The sequence below is a fragment of the Mercenaria mercenaria genome, chromosome 12, assembly GCF_021730395.1.
Source record: "Mercenaria mercenaria strain notata chromosome 12, MADL_Memer_1, whole genome shotgun sequence".
Classification (NCBI taxonomy): domain Eukaryota; kingdom Metazoa; phylum Mollusca; class Bivalvia; order Venerida; family Veneridae; genus Mercenaria; species Mercenaria mercenaria.
Window position 1 is genome coordinate 40,727,166 of NC_069372.1, and position 22,822 is coordinate 40,749,987.

General features: G+C 35.8%; 1 protein-coding gene across 11 annotated transcripts in view; it reads right to left on the reverse strand.

Moving 5' to 3' along the window:
* LOC123534948 (beta-1,3-galactosyltransferase 1-like) overlaps positions 1-20,830 on the reverse strand; it is an 80,047-nt gene extending 59,217 nt beyond the window's left edge. For 3 of the 11 annotated variants that reach the window (XM_045317443.2, XM_045317449.2, XM_045317444.2), the window contains exon 1: positions 174-937. The gene's annotated coding sequence lies outside the window, so the exon portion shown is untranslated. The other 8 variants (XM_053519820.1, XM_053519817.1, XM_053519819.1 and 5 more) reach the window with 5 other exon arrangements.
* Positions 20,831-22,822: the final 1,992 nt, after the last annotated feature.

A 22,822-nucleotide genomic window follows, 5' to 3' on the forward strand; every position in this document is an offset into this window, starting at 1 on the left:
CGCCGCTAAGTGACTTTCAGTAACTCAACAAACCATTTACTAGTTTTACAAACTCACATTTTAATACTGAAACACGGGTTATATATTTAGATTCAGAGTACAAACAAATACAGAAAGACTGGCATGTTTAACAGAATCCCACTTACAGTATTTGTTACATACACAATACTTACTAGACAAAGTTAGTGTAACTCCTTTGTGAACTACTCTTATTCTTTAAACGTCCAAAACAATAAATCATCGCACTGTGCCAATCCCCTTACTTTTACAAGTGGTAACGATGTTGAAAATGTTTCAAACACATAAGCGTTTTAAATAAATCGCAAATCACCGCTAGATCTATTGACTTTATTATTTTATCAAGTGGATGTAAATGTTCTCAAATTACCAGACGTCTTTAAAACACACTTTAAAAGCAAATTTAAAACACATCCTTCGTTTATTTTGTGGTGTAATAGTAAGATCTCGATCCTCTAGAAAAAGTGGAAAACAACAGGTGACTTATTCTAACTGTAGCGGCTAGTGCTATTAATAATAAATGACTTAACTTGATCGAAAGCTATTAATGATGCATACAGGTTGATCTTAATTTTTAAACGCTGATATCTGCCATCTCGTTCTGGTGTGTTTGTGATGCCTTTTGAGGGCGCCAACATTCCAGAACGACAATTCTTGCCAACCTATAGCGGGGAAAGTTCACATTTGTTTGAGCACGCGCCAGGGATATTCCTTGTCTATAAAAATAGCGTGCACTTAGGTGACATCAAATAGTACTGGCAATATTATATTGTCATAAACTATAAAACATAATGCCAGGAAATACCCAAATCTATTTGTCACCACTAACTATTTTGAACGTGATAGCAAGAAAAATAATCTAACATGTCTGCCTGTGTAAATCAGATAAAAAAAAACCCTTCACTAACGCTCGGTTTTTCATTCCACACTGTCCCTCAGGTAGGGGGGAAAAATCGTCTTACACAGACAGGCAAATAAGATCCTTACGAGATTTAGCTTACCAAAAGGTTCCTACCTGCTCAGCCAAGTGTGATATGTTCACCATAAATGTTCCTTCTCAACAGTCTCTAATACGACAAATGAAATATACGTCTTTTTGACAGGCTGCCAATAGGTCAAGTCAAGGAATTGATGCAAGGGGCCGCCAAAACGATAAATACCTGATTTGTCGCAATAGCGTTTTGATGTGTTGGCGCTGGTCAAACGCACCAAAACGACAAAATCAGACAAGCTTTGTCATTCTAGGAATATAGAACTCAAATTCTAAGCAATATCTTCATTAAACAATTTCGCGTTTTTTTTTTCAGCAATAAAACGTGAAAATTACTATGGTTTGGTATGCAATGACGCGGAGTAGATGCTGTTTATCCCAGCTGTGACGTTATAAAATATCATTGTTTCAACATTTAAGCGGAGCCATAACGATAAAATACGGAAATCACAATAATAAAGAGAAAACGTTCAATATGGTAAGCAGAGTATATTTTTATTATATAACTATATATAAATTCAACTTGTATTTCATAGGTAAATATGAACAGGTAGAAAATAGTCCGTATTGTACCTTTTGTATTGTATGTTGCTGGACTACTTTAATTTAATATGCATGACCTGACACAATTCTATAAATAGCACACACAAAAACTTCACTTATTTCTTTTTTAACATCGACAAGCATTTAAGATTCGTTCGATAACAAAGCAACAAACAAAAACGTGGAGGTATTTGATAAAATGTAGGGATAACGCATGTTTTTTTGTGTTATAACATCTGCAGAATCCCAAGGAATTAACACTGTTAATTCTAATATGCTTTTCTCTGTTAAAACACTCTTACGCTAGAATGACGTCACGTTAACGTGCGATGACGTCAATTTTTGTTGCGACCAAGAAAGAGCGCTACTATATTAGATTAAGGACATATTACAATCGAAATATCGAAATAATTTATAGCAAAACCGTGTTTTAACACTATTTATACACTCGGGCGGTAATACGTCGTACAAATAATTTCACTCTGGCTCGAAATAACATAAACAGAACCATGCTCTAACATCTCTCAACAATACGAATCGGTTATACGCCCTTGTGAAATTATTCCACAAGCGTATAATCGCATTGTATTGTTTCGACATGGTAAATATTTTATTTCTATCAAAAGAAATTTGATCAACCATTTATTAATAGGCCTTATTGCTAATTTTCGCAACTAAAGAGTCTGGATGATGGATAGTTACAGATTCCCCACATAAACGAATTATCCGAGACGTATTATTTTCGGGGAAGTACATTCGTCTCATATTAAATATGTATGACTGTAAACATTGCGTAAAAGCTATAAATTTATTTGGTCCAACTCCTACATACTGACAGCGGACACTCTATAACAAATCATCAAGACGTACATTGGTTTCACAAGTGACTATTAGCATCACGGGAATGCCTTGAAACATCAGTTACATTTTCAAAGACACAATACAAACTAGCGTGTTTAAAACATCTCATAAACAATACTTACTGGGCAGGGCTTGTGTAACTCCTTTGTGAAATATAGCCCACCTTAAAACGTTTAATGTCGTCCAAAACCATAAAAAAGCCAGGCTCTACCGATCCCCTCACTTTAACAATTTATTCAAGACATTTGATACGGTAAACGGTTTTCGCATGAACATGTTAGAGGCTGTTTCATGCATATTTTATTGTGTATGTTGAACAATATAGGTCTCTCATATTACCAGAGCCAACTGATGTTTACAGAAAACACAACACCCCATAGCGTTAAGCACGTCCTCCTTTTTATACGCCCGTTTTGGAACAAAAAGAGCGTATGATCTGATGGCGCGCGCGTCTGTCCGTCCGTCTGCCCGAGCTTACATTTGCATAAATAGGTGGCTATAGGAACAATAGGTAACTTTACTTTTTTATGTCATTCATTTCGTAAGCTTTTTTTGTGGCTATTTTTCTTTTACGTGGCCAAAAGAACAATAGAAAGAACAAAAGAGAAGCCAATAAATACCTGTATGTAGGAACGGCCGTTGGTCTGTCCGTCATAATTCGTGTCTGGAGCATAACGCTATAACTATTAAAGGTATTGACCTTATACTTGGCGTACAGGTAGATGGCGAAAAGACAATGAGCAAAGCGCTTGAACCAGCTCTGTAGGTCACAAATTGATTTCAAAAGTCAAATCTGTCCGTCATATTTCGAGTCCGGATCATAACTTTTTGAACCACAAAAGGTGTTGATTTAAATCTTGGCAGGTAGGTAGGTAGTGATGAGACGATGTGCAGAGAAGATGGACCTTTTCTGCAGGTTAAATGTCAAGGTCAGAAATTGAGCTCAAAGGTGACAGTTTAAAAAAATATAGTCTGGCGTGTACTGTGAAAGTGAGAGGCAATTTGCAGTTCACTTCGATGACATTCATTACTAACTGTATCTCTTGTACTCTTGGAATATTAGGTAATATATGTAAAATTTGTGGTGGAGGAGGATTGTAAAATGTAATCCACCATCCTTTCCCTACCCAAGCCCCGCCCTCCGGCCATGTGTCACATCCGTGCAGGTGAGAAGTAAGTCAATATACATGTTATCAGTATGGAATGATAACAGAGTATATTTTGGTAGAATATACTGACTCAGTAGTTGGTTTTGTTGAGTAGCCTCAGGTTGTTTTAGTTAATTTTTGGTGTAACAGTAAGATAAGGAACTCATCGTCGATTGCCTGGCAACTCTTTCGTCAGTCATAGGTCTGCCTCATCTTATCCGATTAATATGCATAAACGCTTAGGTATAAAAACTGATTTTGGCCATCTCCATCAATTGTGTTGATGCCCTTAAAAGGTACCAACACGCCATCAAGACACAACACGTGCCAGCACGACGAATGACATATGCGTCGTTCTGGCGGGGCGCCACCATGCTAAAACCCCAGTCACACACTTAGGCTCGGATAGCTACGTCCAGCCACGGATAGAAACGTAGTAATCCGTATCGATCCGTACCTGAGCCGTACCTTAAAGTAGTAATCCGTATTAATTTGTACGGCTCCGTGGCTAGACGTAGCTATCCGAGCCTATGTGTGACTTGGGTATAAGTCTCTGGCGTGATGGCGTCCCATAGACACACAAATTTCACACTGGCTTTCGTTTTGCAGCCCCCTCCCGGCCGCCATACACACGCACACACATACATTTATAAGCGTCCCTAAAACAAATAGACAGTTACTAGAGTATATCGTTCTTGGACATAACCCTCAACCAAATTAATATCTACATTAAACAAAGTTCTGCATTAGATTTCAAGAATCTCCGTGTTTAAGGTCGCTGACTTTGAATCACTTGCCCTTCACCGCTCTGGGTTCGTGTAGAAATCTTGTACGCGAAGAAGCCATCTAGCTGGCTTATGCAAACCCTGTAGTTATACCCATGTGTCCGCCCGTAGTGAAATAAAAAAAAAAATAAATAAAATAAAAAACCGGAAATTTGCCATAAGACATTTATGCTCTACTTGTGTCTTTGTGAGATTAAACCAGCTAAAAGTATCCAATGTCTTTGTCATTTATAAAACATAGTCATTACTGTCGCCTGGGATGTAATGATACCGGACGAACACTTTACAGTATATCTCAGCTTTGACATGATAAAATATCAAATTTCCAACATTTAAGTAAACCCATAAAGACGTAGTATTTTTTTGTAAAATGAAAAGTTTTGTACGTGATAAACAGTACGAGGATAAAACAAAAAGTAATGTCAATGCAGCCATAAACGAGTGTATAATAAAATAACATAAATAGTTCTCACACAAGCACTTCATAAATTATATTTACAATATTTCCCGACTTTATTTTTCAAAAACATTTTATTGAGATATTAACATACACGGAATGCAAAGTATCTGATGTAAATGTTAAATATGATTTTATGTCAGAAATTCAAAAAAATTAACTAGGTACCGTTATACTGAAACTGCGACATCACTGAAGTATTCACGGCAAACATGAGACACATCATTAAGATTTTTAAATTACTTTGTGCGTTATTTTGATATTATTTATGATGGTCCTTGTCTGATCACTTTTCCAGTTTATGAAATAAATTAATAGTTAAACATACTTTTAGCGTGAGACGAAAGGACATCGATCGTATACCGTTTATAACGATACAAACATAAGAAACAGCATTTCCGGTACATCTTGATAATGATCATAACTAAACAACATCGAATAAATGCAACCCGAAGTGGCAATACTTCTTGATCAACCCTCATATAACTTCAAATGCCGGCAGCTGAAGCAGTACGTTCTTTTTAAAAGAAGTAGATGACAATAGCAGCAACAAACAAAGGCGATGATAAACCGACCATTAGCAGTAAATACGACCCAAAGTATGACCAGGTCTGGTTGTTCGAAACTTTAATCGGTGTAAAACTAACCGCCGGTTAAATTTTGATTCAAAATACTAGACTTGATGGGAAACACTAGTATGATGTGTTGATTTCATTGTAAAGAATTTTCAGTGTTCATAATTCTTACCTCATACATTTGTTTTTCTAAGTCTTCTCAAATGTCGAAAAATAACCCTAAAAGTTAATCAACCGTTAACTTAATCGTCTGTAAAAGTTTCGGACAACTGGGCCCCAAAGCATAAATCATTGGTGATAAATATAAAACTTGTTAGAAAGCTGATGATTTTTCATCTATCTTATTTGTTTTTGAAATCTTCGGTGTAACTTTACAAAATCAAAATGTAGCTGAGCAAAAAAGAGGAATTTTCGTGCAAATCGGGCGACACTTCTTCTTTCAACCTGTGATAAAAAAAAATGCTCAAATTCACGACTGTCTGCGATAAAAGCGGTCACATGCCACATGTGACGTCATTTTAATGTTGGGTTTCGGTGTTAATGTATTCATAATTAGTCCATTAGTATCAAATCGTTCCTTGTAAATATAATTGTCCAGAAAAATGGATATTAAGGCATATTGTGTTTAGTTTGTTCACGTGTTGCCGTAAATTTTCAACATCTGCTACCGAGTTCTGACGTTCAATTTGATACTGATTTTCGCTGAAGTCAAGTCAGTTAAGGTATCCGATCTGCAGCTACGTATCAACGTTTTGATGCCTGGTGACCCCATGTTGTTCTTCTTTGTATCCTTTAAAAGAGCTGTGATTGGTAAGTAAGATTACCAGAATCATTGCTTTTTTACTCGAAATGATAAATCTTACACTGGATTTCTGTTGAAGTATATCTGTAAAACTATATAAAAAAATTCTATAAAATAGTTTTTGTCATGTAATTCATATTTATATTTTCTTGTTCAGTAGACATAACACTTTTAAATGATACCAAAATTATATGAGCTTACCAGTCATCAATATTTGATATATTTCAAGAGCACTGTTATATAGAACTTGCTTATTTGTGGACCGGATACGTTGAACGTATAATGATTACTGCAGTCTTTGTAGCTCAGAAAAGAAATGTAATGGGTTCAATATCCACCAGAGGCTAGATGAGACCGTTGATTAAAAATCACTTCCCACTTTCTGTTGTAAGATCGAGACTTGAACAAAATCCGCTTTAGGCAAAAAAGAAACTCAATGATGGACTTGTTGGAAGTAATGTCAGCATGGCCTGTCTGTCGGATGCACGCTGTATAAAAGTATGTATTTTTTATTGCTGCACTTTAAATAGTGGCATTGTATAATAGCGTGCTTTGCATTGGTAATATTGTCGTCCGGACACAAAAGATGTGTCATTTGATGCTTCATGACACATTTAGGGCCAATGAAGAAAAGTGTTTCAAAAGGGTATATTGTATGCAGTAAATAAAACATTTATAATCAAGAGCATTTATCTATACAAAAACGCAAAATAGGTTTTACATAGAGCAAGATCTGTAAAATTTTCGTTGGAAGTTTTCAAATATTTTAAAAAAGATATATGTCGCGTTGGTAAACTAAATGTAAGAAACAATACTTGAAACTGAATCATGGAAATTATGAATCTGAATAAAATATTAAAATGCAGGTTAATCTTGTTAAAATGTCTGTTTAAACTCACCGCTTCTATTATCACACCCGTTAACCGGTTGCGAGCAAAACAGTTCGTGGCGGACAAAACAGTTCTCCGATATTTTTGCCGGCATCTATATTGGGGTAAGTATTTTCGATCCAAGAATCGGTTGGTGCAAAATATGTTAAAGATCTTTATTTCTATAAAAAGTAGCATGGACAAAGAACATGCCATATGTTTCTCGTTTAAAAGTAACGTATATTGAGTAAGTTATGGCCAGTTAAAAGTGTGATCTTGTTGAAAAATACGAAAACGAAAGTTTATCGTGATATATTTAATTCACATTTCAACTTACGGCTATACTATTAACGTCAACCTTTAAAATAATGTTTGCTCTGAATATTGTCCAACTTTTAACCGACAAAACGCAATATTCAATGACTTATAGACATTCAAACATGACATGGTCGAAAAAATGTATGGCGGCATTGCACAGTTCAAAATTATTTGTGTGGCGAGACAGAGCAGTCTTGTGTCTTTTGTGATTTTAGTTTAATAAAAATAGTATAAATAGTGATATCAAGCTCGTTACTCATTGTAAACTGACAAAAGAAATCGGTACTAGCTCAGCAATGTCTCAGTGAGTGAAAATTTAGACAAACGTAAACCTTGGATTAAGTACCGACATTTGCGTAGTTTTAATAGCCACGTGCATTGTGTCTGTTTAAGGATTGATTATTTCTAATGTTTAAATAGTACAGCGGAGATGACATTATGCATTTCTTATGCATACACTGATGTAAAATACGCGTATATTCATTATATACATCGCCAGTCCATAATTATTAATAATCTATAAATAGTTTATAACATGAGATCTGAAATAGATTTTCAAGTTTTGTTAAATACCGAACACTGCTTGTTTATTTGTTGGTTCAGGGTTTAGTGTCGTTTCTTGTAGTATTTCAGTTATATAACGGCGAGTCTAACTTGTGGTTCTACCCTGTTCTCAGCCAAAAACCTGTCAACTTCTCCCCACGAATCACAGTGGGAGGAAGAAAGGTTTTAGTAACAGTGTCTTCTTTCAAATAGTCACAGAGGACGTAAGTGTCGTCCGGGGACTTGAACTCGAACTCACAGTCTCGTTATGTGTAGCTCTCCCTAATGATTTAAGTGAGTCGTCTTTGTTCGAACTATGAATTGGCTTATATAAGGATTCTTATAATTTAATTAGTTTAAACATCCAATAAGCTGCCAAATATTTCCATTTTTATCACTTATTGGATTAATATGCCAGGTTACAGATTTCCTAGTGAGTCAGCAAAGACACTTATTGATTTCGTTATTGATTAAGCTATTGCTTTCATTTCGGTGCGTCCATTACTGCAAAATGTAAATTTATTAGATGTTCAATAAATGATCTGCAGTTGTCAGAATATAAATATTACTTTTTAATAGTTACATGCTCGATATCACTATTTAGACACTATTTATTTAACTAAAATAAAAAAAAATACACAGGACTGCTCTGTCTCGCCACACAAATAATTTTGAACTGTGCAATGCCGCAACACTTTTTTTTTATACCATGTCGTATTTGAATGTCTATAACTCGTTGAATATTCCACTTTTTCGGTTAAAAGTTGGACAATATTCAGAGCAAACATTATTTTAAAGGTTGACGTTAATACTATGGCCATATGTTGAAAATTGAATTAAATATATTGCGATAAACTTTCGTTTTCGTATTTTTTCAACAAAATCACACTTTTAACTGGCCATAACTTACTCAATATACGTTACTTTTAAACGAGAAACACATGGCATGTTCTTTGTTCATGCTACTTTTTATAGAAAATAAGATCTTTAACATATCTTGCACTAACCGATTCTTGGATCGAAAATACTTACCCCAATATAGATGCCGGCAAAAATATCGGAGAACTGTTTTGTCCGCCACGAACTGTTTTGCTCGCAACCGGTTAACGGGTGTGATTATGTATCTGTCAGTTAATTTTGTCGCGCTTTTGAGAAGATTATAGAACTTCAGGAATGATTTTAAGAGATAAGCAATTGTTATGATATTAACAGCTAATTTGTAAGATCACTGACAAGCTTAATTTAAAAAGTAGAATACCATACAACTATAAGTGTGAAATACATAAAATTATTCACGTTTCGAAATTACTTTTCTTGGTAGTTTATCCCAGTACTAGTTTGGTCTGAAGTTTATGCTAGTATATTTGGGCGCTCTTTGTCACGTGAATTTCGTGAAATATTTCGGCGTATATAAGTGTGAACTGATTTTGTTCTCACCACTCGAGGTTTATGATTGGCAGCAAACAGTCTGTAATTCAGTATGAACGATTCAGAAAATACAAACAAGGATTCGGGACCTGAATGACTTCTTCGATGAATAATTCTATGAATAGAAACATGAGAAGTGCGAATTTAGAGAAGATTCACAGAGTGAGCTGCAGTATACGACAGGAAAGAGGAAGGTTGCTGGCGATTTCGATGAAGACAGAAAGATCCAAAGAGCTGAAGAAAGAGTTAGGGTAGGCTCGAGAAGTTTTGAAAGAATCAGACACAGTCGTCTGTCAGTAGTTTTGGACCTGTGGACATTGCTGTAAGTCATTTGAATTTATTTTCTTAATGTTGAAATCGCCCCATAGATGACCACAGTGTATGCTTTACCATCGATGTTATATAAACACAAGTCCGTTAATCTGCACGTTAAATTCATGACACAGGTTTATAGTTTAGAGCAGAGATCAAGCAATTTGTTATTAATCGTAAACAAATAAGCCTATGCTACGGTGGATTTATCACATACTCCTGATATTGGACTAAAATAAGTATTTAGTCTTTTAATATAGGGTTTGTTGTGTTCATATACGTTTAAAATTCTAACTGGAATGTTCTCTTAGTCTTTTCGAAGCTTTCGGTGCAAAGGTGCAGCCAGAGCTCCAATGGCGGGATTACAAACCGGAACTAGATATATCGTCTGCTATGTCTGTGGTATCTTGGGACGATTTGCTCGACAAGCTAGAATCCACAGTTGCAAAGCCACTGACGAAAATCAACATCATTGAGAAGATGATAAGTATTGCTTTTATTCATATTATGCAGACGTTAAATGCCAAGCGAATTTCTGCAAATCTAACTTTGTGTTTCCGTAGCAGAAAACTCAGTGAAAGGCAGACTGAAAATAGTATTTCACATTTTGGAATTAATGCCGATACAGATATCCTTTCTGTAATTCACTATGGATATGTTACTCTTTTTATCAAAAAAAAAACCCGCCGTCATTTGTTTTTAAAGAATAACAGATCTGATCTAGAAAATTTAGTGATTTTATTTTTCTGCTGTTAAAGATTTTGTCAAAAAGGCCTTCAAATGCGAGTCCTTTGTCGGTGGAGATTCATCTTAAAAGAAAAGTTTGATTCTAGATTTTAGTGTATTTTAAACAGAGTAGTTTAATTTTATAATGTTAGTGAATCGTATGGACCGTTTTTCTAGTGAGTGCAATAAAAAGTTGTCTCTATACAATTAATGATTTAGGACCTCAGACACGGAGGCTTTCGACGCTTGTTCCGTTTCTTGGAAAATTGGAAACGATTGGTTAGTTCCGCCGGTATTTCTTATACTCAAGTGTTTAAATTTCTTCTTGTTTTGTAAAGCTAGAGGTACATTGAAACAGTAACATTGGTTGCTCCTTACCGGCCATCTAACCCCCAACCCCACCCTGCGTTTTTCGCACGTTTTGTTTTCAAAAGGTTTTAATCTTTGATTAACCAGAAACATATATATGCATGGATATTTCAAGAATTCTACATTTGGTACAGTAGAGTTTAAAACATTGTGGCAAGGATTTTCGACAGTTTGACAGTTAAAGTCTAGTTTGAGATATCCCCCTTGTTAAGTACCGTGGGAATTTTAGATGATTTCATTTTAGCAGATGTAATATCAATTAAAATTTATGTATCATTCTTGTGTAAACAATGGTTGAAATACTATTGGTGTGTATATAGAGACGTTATTGAACATTTATATTAAAAGGTCTGTTACAAATTATAAATCTGATTTAAAGAGACAGTTGATCTATGTGTGTTTCTTACATTACATGCAATATTTACCCGCTGTTGATAATAGATTAATCCATTTGTACAGGTGTATCACTAGTGGTATGTAGTTTTTACAGTTACATAAACAACGTTATAAAGAGTGACAATTTAGTTTCACTTGTCTGCGTCTGTGACAGTGTATATCATATGATATTGAAATAATGCCATTTGTTTGCAGATTTGTTTAATACACACAGAAGATGAGAAACTGTTAAAAGATGAGCAGATATGATTTCACCGTAACTGTTTGCTTGTTGGAGGCAAAGAAACGTTTACATCTCTTGAATTTAAGAAGTTCCGTGACTGGTGTGAGAAAGTGACGTTACCTAGTTCGCCATTCACTGTGGCATTGTACTTGGTGTCTATAAGTGATAGCTGTTGCAGTAAGTCAGTGTTAAACATGGTTTTTTACTCTATTAATTGGTAATATGTTCTGTCAAATGTACAAAATCCTTGTAACGATGATTGTTTGAAACTGTTTAAATGACTGTAAAAGAATAACAGCCAGAACGGTGGTAAAGAATTCTAATATTATGAAACAGTTTATTGAACATTTCTGAGAGCAGTTCCCAATCTGATTTAAGATTAGATTAATTGTTTATTTATTCATATATAATTATTTTTTCATTTGCCGGAATTTTAAGAATCAATGAATCACTAAGGATTTCAGAATGTCATTGTTAGATATAGTAATTGAAAGTCAGACACTGTTGTTCTTAGAACGGAAACGTATACCGGACATTCCTCCTGCCTTGTCGCTATCTTAGAAAGATATTTACGAAAACCACTTATATCATTTTCTTCAGAATAATTTTTCGTTCAGACATTTTCAAGAAAAAGCTTAATAAACGTATGTTTTGCGACGTGATTCAGACAGCCGCTTTCTTGTTCTTCTGTTCATCTTGGTTTAAAACAAAAACTTCAGTTAGATGTTTGGACTTCATTCTTTTCGGTCGGGGACTGATACTATGGTTGCTAACAGAAGTACTTGTGAGAGGTTGTGGCAGAGACATGGCAGGTGGAAATGTGTCATCAAGAGATGGCTATGTGAAAGACTCTTTGAAAGATCGTCTTTTTGTCTCTCATAATTAAGACTTTTAAACATATCAGGTTGAATTTATTGCGTGTATTTTATTTTTCTATATGTTACACTCTTAAAAGGTGCTTGAGACTAATCACTTGAGGTTAAATAAATATGGTAATGTCACACTGGGTTTTATTTACATCGGAATACTGTACTTAGTGTTTTACATGTAACAGAATTATCTATATTGTTTAACTTACAGTTGCTGGTAGCGGAATGCTGCAATGTATGCATTACAAGCAGTTGAATGCTGTGTTATGTGCTCTTCTTACAGTGGTATGCTACGTCAGGTTATTTTCAAGAAGCGGAATGCTGCATTAGGTTATCTGCAAGCCGTGGAAGGCTGCGTTATGTGCTCTTCTTACAGTGAAATGCTGTGTTATGTGCTCTTCTTACAGTGGTATGCTGCCTAAGGTTATTTTCAGGTGCGGAATGCTGTTTGCAGCGGAATGCCCGTTAGGTTATGTGCAAGAATGCTGCGTTTCGTGTTTTTCTTGCAGTGGAATACTGTGTTAGGTTATCTTCAGGCAGCGGATTGCTGCGTTATGTGTTTTTCTTGCAGTGGAATGCTGCGTTATGTGCTGTTCTTGCAGTGGAATGCTGCGTTATGTTATCTGCAAGCAGCGGATTACTGCGTTATGTGCTGTTCTTGCAGTGGAATGCTGCGTTATGTTATCTGTAAGCAGCGGATTACTGCGTTATGTGTTATTTTTGCAGTGGAATGCTGTGTTAGGTTATTTTCAAACAGCGGTATGCTGTGTTATGTGTTCTTCTTGCAGTGGAATACTCCGTTAGGCAATTTTCAAGCAGTGGAATGCTGCGTTATGTGTTCTTCTTGCAGTGGAATGTTGCGTTAGGTTATTTTCAAGCACTGGAATGTTGCGTTATGTGTTGTTCTTGCAGTCGAATGCTGCGTTATGTTATTTTCAAGCAGTGGAATGCTATGTTATGTTATTTTCAAGCAGCGGAATGCTGCGTTATGTGTTCTTTTTGCAGTGGAATGCAGTGTTAGGTCATTTTCAAGCAGTGGAATGCTGCGTTATGCGTTCTTTTTGCAGGAACGCTGTATTAGGTTATTTTAAGAAGTGGAATGCTGATTTATGTGCTCCTTTTGCAGTGGAATATTGCGTTAGGTTATTTTCAAGTAGTGGAACGTGCGTTATGTGTTCTTCTTGCAGTGGAATGCTGTGTAATGTTATTTTCAAGCAGCGAATGCTGCGTTATGTGTTCTTTTTGCAGTGGAATGCTGTGTTAGGCTTTTTTCAAGCAGTGGAATGCTGCGTTAGGTGTTCGTTTTGCAGTGGAATGCTGTGTTAGGTTATTTTCAAGTAGTGGAATGCTGCGTTATGTGTTCTTCTTGCAGTGGAATGCTGTGTTAGGTTATTTTCAAGCAGTGGAATGCTGCGTTAGGTGTTTTTTTTTGCAGTGGAATGCTGTGTTAGGTTATTTTCAAGCAGTGGAATGCTGCGTTAGGTGTTCTTTTTGCAGTGGAATGCTGTGTTAGGTTATTTTCAAGCAGTGGAATGCTGCGTTATGTGTTCTTTTTGCAGTGGAATGCTGTGTTAGGTCATTTTCAAGCAGTGGAATGCTGCGTTATGTGTTCTTTTTGCAGTGGAATGCTGTGTAAGGTTATTTTCAAGCAGTGGAATGCTGCGTTAAATGTTCTTTTCGCAGTGGAATGCTGTGTTAGGTTATTTTCAAGCAGTGGAATGCTGCGTTATGTGTTCGCAGTGGAATGCTGTGTTAGGTTATTTTCAAGCAGTGGAATGCTGCGTTAAGTGTTCTTTTTGCAGTGGAATGCTGTGTTAGGTTATTTTCAAGCAGTTGAATGCTGCGTTATGTGTTCTTCTTGCATTGGAATGCTGTGTTATGTTATTTTCAAGCAGCGGAATGCTGCGTTATGTTATTTTCAAGCAGAGGAATGCTGCGTAATGTGTTCTTCTTGCAGCGGAATGCTGCGTTAGATTATTTGCAAGCAGTCGAATGCTGCTTTATTTGCTCCTCCTGCAGCGGAATGCTGAGTTAGGTGCTCTTCTTGCGGTGGAGTTTTAAGAAGTGGTATGCTGATTTTTGTGCTCTTCCTGCAGTGGAATGCTGCGTTATGTTATCTGCAAGCAGCGGAATGCTGTGATTTGTTATCTTCAAGCAGTGGAATGCTGCGTTATGTGTTCTTAATGCTGCGTTAGGTTATTTTCATGCAGCGGAATGCTGCGTTATGTTTTCTTGCGAAGGAAGGCTGCGTTAGGTTATCTGCAAGCAGTGGAATGCTGCGTTATGTTTTTTGTAAGCAGCGGAATGCTGCGTAATGTTGCTTTATGTGCTCTGCAAGCAGCGGAATGCTGCATTAAGTAATCTGCAAGCAGCGGAATGCTGCGTTATGTGCTCTGCAAGCAGCGGAATGCTGCGTTATGTGCTCTGCAAGCAGCGGAATGCTGCATGATGTTTTCTGAAGGCAATGTATTCCTGCTGATGGGTTTGAGACGATTGGGCTTTGGTGATCTGATCGATGGTCTTTCATAGAAGTGGGATATTAATGTACAAGGTAACCACGGTAATTAAGTATCGTTAGTAAGTATTTCTTTGTTTTCCATTTACTGCGTCAATAATTTCGATACAGAAGACTGTTAGCATTTCTCTCTTTGTTATCTCGATATGCTGCCAATTATATACCTTATTCCTACTGTTATTGTTTCTTTTTTGTCTTGTTGAAGGTAATTGAGATTAGAGAATAATTGATTTACTCACAGCTTTAGCGTGAGTAAATAAAATTATTCACGTTTCGAAATTACTTTTCTTGGTAGTTTATCCCAGTACTAGTTTGGTCTGAAGTTTATGCTAGTATATTTGGGCGCTCTTTGTCACGTGAATTTCGTGAAATATTTCGGCGTATATAAGTGTGAACTGATTTTGTTCTCACCACTCGAGGTTTATAATTGGCAGCAAACAGTCTGTACCCGCCCTCCCTCCCATGATGTATGTTGGTGCTTGTATTTCAGTTATAGCTTGCTTCAATGAAACAAACTGGCCTGGAAATTTCTTGTCTAGAATATTAAGTTTATTTTATTATAAAATAAATGTTGTTTTTGGTTTATGTTTCCTATTCTACACAGGTTATGTTAAGTTTTGAATATATATAATGTGTGTTTGTTTTTTCTAAGTAAATCACTCCAATTGTTAGTTGTAAAGCTACAATTTTGGTTGTATCTGTTTTGTTCTGGTGATGTATTTTCTAATAAAATCTTAAACACCAGATAAAATTAGAGATTTTATTAATTATTCACGCCTGTGTTTTACGCAAACTTGAAACATTTATCTTAACAACATGATTAAATTTACTTTTAGTCTCGTTTCAGTTCAAATTTACCCGGATACTAGATCGCTTGGAACCATACGAAGAACATTAAATCGATTGTTGAAATATGAATTTACTTCGCGAACAATTGTACACTTTTATGCTGCCAATTATATACCTTATTCCTACTGTTATTGTTTCTTTTTTGTCTTGTTGAAGGTAATTGAGATTAGAGAATAATTGATTTACTCACAGCTTTAGCGTGAGTAAATAGTAATATTTGAAGGTGGTAATAAGAGCATTATTTGGCAGAAAAATTAATTTGACAAAAATGAAACATGTTCAAATAACGTCTTGATGATACAATACTCAACCAAAATTCCCTAAATATTTAGCTTTTATTAAAAATGGGTTTTCACGTGTAGCGGATTCACCTGGTTTGTCTTTTTGTCTGTGTCTCCGTCTATGTCTGAGTGTGCGTGTGCTAGTCGCGCGCGCGTCTTTGCGCGAGCTGCTGTAGAAGTTGCGTTCCTGGAACATAGCTTTTTTATTGATTGATATTTGTCCTTGTTTTTGACATGAAATCCAACACCAAATCGTTTGTTGCATAAACATGACTTAAGAGACGATTTATCCCCTTCACAAATTACAGTCGATCTAATCTTAAACGTAAGAGTATTGCAGAAGGACTAGCTTATTTGAAATATCATCTACGATAAATGTTACATAAACAACACTTGCATGTATATTATACAAGTATTTTTTCATTCTGTGTAAGCTGTAGTAGAACTTACACTATCGCCAGCCAAAACAATGTAAATGGTCAGACTCCATACCGAAATAAAGTTCAGTCACGTTTTGTTTGTTTGTTAACGCCGTGCTTCAACAGTATTTCGGTCAGTATTTAACGGCGGATAGTTAACCTAACCAGTGCTCCTGGATTCTGTACCAGTACAAACCTGTTCTGCGCTAGTAACTGCAAGCTTCCCCACATGAATCAGAGGTGGAGGACGAATGATTTCAGACACAATGTCTTCTATCAAATCGTCACGGAGAACATACACCCCGCCCGGGGATCGAACTCACGACTCTGCGATCAGTAGATCTGCACTCTCCCTATTGAGCTTAGCGAGCGGGCTCTAGTTCAGTCAGGTAACAGTTAGTTCAAGACATGTGATACGATGTTGAAGTGTTTAAAAATGTTGTACATGATCGTCTCGTGAATACTTTATTGCATTTGTTGAATGCAAGGTATTCTCCATTTACCAACGCTTTTCGTCTATTTTATTGCAAGCCGCCGTAAAATGTCATACAGAATGAATTGACTTTGGAACAAATAGAGGCTGGATCGTTAGTGTTCAACTTTTAAATAGTATCTTGTTACCGTAACTTAAAACTTGAGTAAAAGGGCTGGAGACTTAGGCTACAATAAAATAAACATATATTATGATAAACCTAACTTTTAAAATAAAAAAAAATAAGAAATTAAAAACATCTGACCAGAAAACGAATCCCAATAAAAGTTTGGTTAGAAGATCTGCGTATGCTTTCAAAATAAGCTACATGAGTTGCGGACGGTAAAAGGTATTAATGCATTTGCACACATAAAAGGGAAATAAAATGTATACTAGTAGCTGTTTTAATAATACAATTGAGCCGCGCCATGTGAAAACCAACACAGTGCGTTTGCAACCAGCATGTATCCAGACCAGCCTGCGCATCTGCGCAGTCTGGTCTGGATCCACGCTGGTCGTGTCTAACATATCTAAATTAATTCCTTATTTGAGATAGCATAAAGAATTTACACAGTTTTCATAGCACACTGTCATATTAACCTGTAATAATATAATATATCGTTAAAGCATTATTGCCCGTCCCTGCAACCTGATTTTATTATGCTCATAAAACGTTTGATCACTAGGTCTGCGTTAAATCTTCTTTCAACAAGGAACTGACTACGAACAGCATGAATCCTGACCAGTCTGCGCGGATGCGCAAGTAAAAGACAATAAAGAAACTGCGGGTATATGTACGCGTACATCTGCAATGTGTAACAACGAGCTTTTCAGATTTCGGAAAATTGCAAGCTATTTACCAAGTGAAGTTTATTTCCGATCTGTACAATAAGTACATCATCGCAAATACATAAGTAATACAAATGTATACAAATATCTATAGCAATATTAAGAATCTTAGATTACTATATTTTTTTTATAGGAAGTATACCTAAATATGCTTCATATTCTTTAAGACTTGTATACAACGAGCATCTCGGAGGTCAAATTTCAGATCATTGCAATCTATTTATAAAATAACCTTATATATTTTCAACTGTACCGTAAAAGCAACCTTAAACCTTTTTAAAACGTGCGGATTCACTTTATTAATGTTATCGTACAATTTTATCGTTTTATGTGATCTCTGCTCTTTTCTTTTCGTTGTCAGAAAACACCAATTATGTATCTTCTGAAAGTGATATACATGTATATCGCATTACGAAATATACATAGAGACCGGAAGCCCAAAATTATAACAACCATGTAATGTATTCAATCTCTCTGTCGTTAATAAATGTAGTTATTACCGTGTCGTTACAAAAGATCATATTTCATGCGTGTTTTCTAAAATTAGCAACGACAATACATTTTATAGCTGGGAGAAATAAAATATGAAAATCACGAGAAAAAATGAAAAACTTTGTAACTGGTGGGAGAAATTATTCATTTCAATGGTCTTGTGGTCCCTAAATTGACTAGGTACAGTCAGCTGAACAAAATCGAGAGAACACCATCCAAGGATGGTACAGTTTGATGAAGATCAGTCATGCAATTGTTTGAATGATTTTCTATTTTTAGCGCTGATCAAGTCTAAAGTCCCGAATCAAATGTTAGAATAGAGATTAAAGTTTGGCTGAAAAGCTTTATCTACCGACAAGTCAATGCTTCATATGCACATATATAAAATATGTGACACCTTCTTAGCTTAATTCGCGCTTTGAGAAAAAACTTCCCTAAGAGCTAGAGGGAAAACTTAAACAGGTCAGAGCATTTAAAAACTCATCATTTTCAAAGAACTGTTACATATCTTCGTTTCGATGCATTTGTAATAATGTCCAAGTGCTGAAATTTCACAAAACAAGGTGGAACGTAGTTTTCGACAATTTTTTTTTATTTCTTTACAAATGGTATTTTTTAAGGGGGACAACTGAAAATGTTTTAAGTATCTATCGTATGGGACAGTACGACAAAACATGTAATGGTCAGGTAGATTGTTGGTATAAAGATGTTGTTCGTTTATCAAATAGGTCTGTGTTTTGTGAATATACTCCTAAACCTTAAGAAATAATATAGCAGAAATATATTTCAAAATGTCGAAATAATATGATTTGGTTATACGCTTGAAACAATGAAGTATATCCCGAGAGGCTTCCATAAAGCACATTCTTGCAAGAATAGCTTGGGATATGTTTGTGACCTCGACCTTCGGTCTCGGTCACAAACAATCCCGCGGGCTTCTGCAGACGTTAATACACACAAAAACGTGTATTATCCCTACATAAAAGACCAGATATAACTCAGTTTAGCACACTCATGTCCTCAGAGTCACTTAGCGTATTAAAACGGTGTTTTATATTAAACTATTTCCAACATTTCCAAACTATTCACTTACTCGGTAAATAAAATGTTAGGTGACGTCACTTTTTGAATTTCCGGTGAATAACAAAAAACCAAAGAATATTCAGTTTTCCAAAAACCGTTATATTATGATTCAACCAAATAGTTTACTTTGTCTACCAGAAAGGAATAGTTCTTATATCTTAATATTGGGATTTGGTAACTTTATAACAGACAATAAACTAAAACAAAAGACATTCATATGTGACTTCGGTGAGCTCAACAAAGCAATTTCAAGCACAAATATTAATGTGGAATGTAAAGTAAGTTACACACTACAATATCCGACCAAGATACTTTCAAAAACAATGCATTTGCAGAATAGAGAGATAAAAATAATTTTGACAGCTCGTGAAAACTAATGACAAATTTTGACAGGTATATGATGACTCATGACCTAAATAAATTTTTTCTGTTATTTCTTACTTCCAGTTTGATTTTCTTAAAATTGGGTATTCTATATTGTAGCTTACAACTCGTAAATGAAAACAATATAAAAATATATTGTTACGTCACTGTCGTTTTGTCCATCCAAGTCACGTACGAATTCTTATTGTTTCAGTCATTTGTCACTATTTAGAGCAACTCACAGTGTTGCAATCATACAAAACACATCCCTTATTTTCACATAGATATTGAGGATTTATCTAATGAACACATTTATTGGAAACACAATTTTAATACTGACTGTGTATTGCAATAATGCTAAACCATCTCAGTCGTGACGTGTCCTTAAACATTTTTTCTTGGCCTTATATATGTCACTGTCAAATTGTAACTAGATATTTGTAATTTCTCTTTTTCCATGCAAAGCATGTATAATTACCATCATGGAAATACAAAAGAATACAGTTATTTTGTGGCGCGTCTTTTAAACTGGCAAATGAGTGCCTTGTACGAATTAAATGCAGTTTAGTACATTAATGTGTAAACACTTATTTTATGGGAGATCTCCTACTTTCAAACACATATAACAAGTAAAATTACTGACAAATGCCTCAGCGATCTTCAAATGCGCCACGCCATGACACAACCAACATAGTGCGTTTGCGACAAGCATGGATCCAGACCAGCCTGCTTGCTAACGGTTTCTCTAATTGCAATAGGCCTTGAAAGCAAACAGCATGGATCCTGACCAGACTGCGTGGATGCGTAGGCTGGTCTGGATCCATGCTGGTCGCAAACGCACTATGCTGATTTTCTCATGGCGCGGCTCAAATACAACTGAATACAGCTGAATGGCTTTCAGTAAGTGGTCAAGTCATATTTCATAAACATCACAAGTACAATCTAATTTACTTTCAAATATCATCAGATATAATAAAAGAATACTTCTGAAACGCTTTAGCTTGTTAAAATATATTAAAACGAAAGTTTAATTATTACCAGAACTTGCAAGACATTTTTCCGTTAAACTTTTATTTTAAACATAAGAAACTTGGCTGCTTTAGTAGCTGTTAGTAAACATTACTTACGTGTCAGATTGTTCTTAAATCCTTCGCAATATACTATAATCATCCAAAACGATAAAATAAGTTCAAGACATCTGATACGACGCTATTTATGGTATTTGTGTTAAATATTTATATAGTATTTTGTTCACTCCCGTCTCTATTAAACACAATACCCATTAGGGTTGAATACGTTCTTCTTTTATGTATGAAAATAAAAAGCAACCGCTGAATCTTGACAGAATGGCAGTCAATAGTAGTTACTGTTAATAACTCATTTTGAGGTGAAACTTTGTGCGCTTTTTCCTTGAAAAAAGGGTCATAATATTCAACTGAATTGTGACATTCAGACATGCAAATTGCATTAAAACATGATCTTTGCAAAATTTTTAATTTAATTTTTTTTAAAGAGAAAAGATGAGATAACTGTTTGTACAAAGACGTTTTTCAGTTCAGTGTAAAATGAAAAAGACAGTTTCATTACATCTCCATGGCTCGTTGTTTTTCTCCGATACACTGTACTATTCCTCGGGTTTAGGAGAAACCTTTCTTACACAGGCTGCCATGTTATACTTTCATATTCTGTTTCATCATGTAGACTTATGCATCTCCACACACAGGAGCGATTACATACAGCCATATAAAAAATAACAGAAAGGTCAAAATATGAGCCGCGCCATGAGAAAACCAACATAGCATCCGCGCAGTCTGGTCAGGATCCATGCTGTTCGCTTTCTGCACATCCGCGCAGTCTGGTCAGGATCCATGCTGTTCGCTTTCAAAACCTATTGCAATTAGAGAAGCCGTTAGCGAACAGCATGGATCCTGACCAGACTGCGTGGATGCACGGCTCATCTCATTTTTGTCCTTTTTCCCACGAAAATTCTTAAAAAGCCCCATATTATATTCAAACTCACTGGATAAAAATACACTATACAATGTATATAAGAACCTGAAACCCAAACCCCCAACAGTATCAGCATTAACACATATCATGCTGGACACGATTGATTCTGCCTTTGCGACCAGTGCAGATCATGATCAACCTGCACATCCATGCAGTCTGATCATAACCTGCACTGTTCGTCATTTAGTCAGTATCATTTTGGTATGCACCCCTTTTAACAGTTAATGGTACTGTCGAAATTGAATGATGGATAAGTTCTTTATTGAAATTTAGCAGGGTAAGGGTTAAACAAAGTCCAGTGTTCTCTATCGTAATAAAACATGCATATTTATTACTGTGGCATGAGATATATTGATATGGGGTAATGGAATAACACAGCTGTGACGCTGTAAGGTATCATTTTCCAAACATTTTAGCAAAGCTATAACAATAAACTTTATTTTCATTGTTGCCAGAAAAAGCAATAAAAACCCAAATACCAAATACAAAGCCTTTATACACATTTTATTGTAATTGTACGAGGCGTTTCAATAGCCGTGTAAAGTTTCAACACAAGCGTCTTAATACATCACTCTCCGGTGTTATTTATTTGATGTTGGGAGGAAAAATAGGTCCTACTTAAAGATGCATTATACGAAATGAATAAACTAGCCAAGCAGATTCTGCAAGAATATAAAACTGTTTAAGGTGATTCTACCTTATCCAAAGCTGTTTATAGGTCGGTAAGGGTATTTTATAAAGGGGACTATCGAGTCCAAGTATTGCCAATGTAATAGATCCTTACTAATCTGTACTTTCCTCACGTATTTTTGTGCAATTTGTTCATTTAAAGCAGCAAATTTATTCACTGGAAGTGGTACCAAATCGGATCGTTTAAACAACCGGTTTACGGTGATTCTACCTCATCCCAAGCTACTGTTTATAGGTGGGTAAGGGTATTTTATAAACTCGATAGTCCAAGACCTACATCTTGTAAAGCGCGTAAGCATCCTGTTATAACAGTGTTGCTGTACCAGCCACTGTAGCAGACGACTCGAGGTATACATTTTTTCTAAACAGTTTTATCAGTGGGCATTTCGTCAGCAGCTCGCCCTCTTAGCTCAGCATGTAGAGCGCAGTTCTTCGATCTACGAATCGTTAATTCGATTCCAGGCGAGTTTGTCCGTGACGATTTTAGAGAAGACACTGTGTCTGAAATCATTCGTCCTCCACCTCTGATTCACGTGGGGAAGTTGGAGGTTACTCTCGGACAACAG